The sequence below is a fragment of the Gavialis gangeticus genome, unplaced genomic scaffold (genome assembly GCF_001723915.1).
Source record: "Gavialis gangeticus isolate Ggan-Ray unplaced genomic scaffold, GavGan_comp1, whole genome shotgun sequence".
NCBI lineage: Eukaryota > Metazoa > Chordata > Crocodylia > Gavialidae > Gavialis > Gavialis gangeticus.
In genome coordinates this window covers 1,705,226-1,707,184 of record NW_017729028.1, presented here as the reverse complement: position 1 = coordinate 1,707,184, position 1,959 = coordinate 1,705,226, and positions in this window count along the sequence as shown.

Here is a 1,959-nt window from a genome sequence, read left to right as displayed (position 1 = left end):
ATTTGCCTATTATTGAATGGAGAAGTCATGGTCAGTCTGAGGGTTTGGGTCTGCCTGGAACAAGGTATCTGGGTCATAAATCCAGAGCCAACATAGAGGAGGTCTTATTTTCTGAATTATAACCAATGAGTGATACACTACTCCAACTTATGGTATTTCAGGCCATGCTGCTGCCTCAGCCTACATGATCTTTGTTCTCTCTCTTTCTCTTCTGCCACTTTCTAAGGCATTAACATGCTTTGCATGAAGGATGATTTATAGCAACAAAGTGTATTGCATTTGCGTCATCCCATATAGCAGGAAGATCTTTTCTCAATCCTTTTTTAAATAAAAGATGTTGTATAAAATGAAAAATAATGAGCAGCATTATTTCCCTTAAAGAACTTATCATGCAAATGATTCTTTACTGGAAGTAAAAATAATACTGTGTTTCAGTGTTTAATGAGCTGTGAAAAGCATTTCATAACTAGTCAACATTTCTTTACCCATAATCTGGCATTGCAGCTATGTGAATTAAGGCCATATAATTGAAGAAAAGAGGATGCTTTTTTAATTGGTATGCTGATTGCTAAGTATCTTAAATAAGAAAACTCCCCAAGGATGGGTCAGTTCCTATTTTTCTCTAAAAGATGCAGATTAAAGGTGCAAAAGCTTCTGATACTCCTAAATACTGCAATACTGTAACCTTAAGTTACTGCAGCTTATGCCCTTAGTGAAAGGTGGATTGACTTGGAAAGGGCAACTATCAGTTCAACATATTAAATATGAAGTTAATTTTTCCATGTATATTGCTCTTGATAAATTACTATAGCTTTTGAAACTGAACAAATGACTTTATTTACTCTATCTACATGTCACAACTCAGAAAACAAAACATATTACTTCATGGTCTTTTTGTGTGACTATAGATCAAAAATAAACAAATGCTATCTCGTATAGTTAAATAAAATGTCTATCTCTATAAATAAAATATTCCTTTCTTATGATATATGATAGACAATTTAGTAGGGCATACAGTTTTGCATGATCAGGGTTCATGAGATTCATTAATTTATTCCATATTAGAATTAAGAATTCTAATGCATGTGTATAACTAGATATATATGTAAATGGAATATACATGTACATAGGAACAGATCCAGGTGGGAGGTGCAGGGGGAAGAAGAGACTGGTGCACTTGTACTCTGCTTTGATTCCTGCTCCACTCAAAGTTTAAAACCAACTCTCTGGCACTGGCAGCACAATTTCTAGTCAGATAGTGCTAAGGGAGTCACTTGACTTCATGGATCATTATAAACTACCTGATCCCTTATAAACTCTTTATTCCACAGTTGTTAATGATCCTCTGCTTTTTTCATGGTCTTGATGTGCCACCAATCAAGCTATCCATTGTTTTGTAATTCTGCTGTCTGCTAGCTGTTCCTGGTAATGAAGCTCCTATTTCATAGCCCTGAACATCATTTTTAATGCATTCCAATGAAGTTATATTTGTTTCTGCTTCAATCTTAAGCTGAATAATATAGCCTTAGGTCCCTAACATATTAGTAAAGCTTCAGATTTATTTTTAACTGGAGAAAAATATGTGTTGTTTTGTATGTGATGATACATTCACCATCTGCCCTTTTCAAAACTCTAGATCTGTCCATGCACGTACATATGTGTGTGCATATGTGTCTTTTATAAATATAATACACACACACACCTGTATACATTTGAGTTCTTTCACACATGGACCCTGATCATGCAAAATTGTGCTATATGAAGATAGATAGATAGATAGATAGATAGATAGATAGATAGATAGATAGATAGATAGATAGATAGATATCTGTACATGTATATTCCATTTCTAAAATCTTTTGTAGCATAGATAAACAGTAAATCAAATTTGGTAATAAGCAAAATAAGAGTTGGTCCAAAAGTAATTTGTTCAATATTCATGCACAGAATATGTCCTAC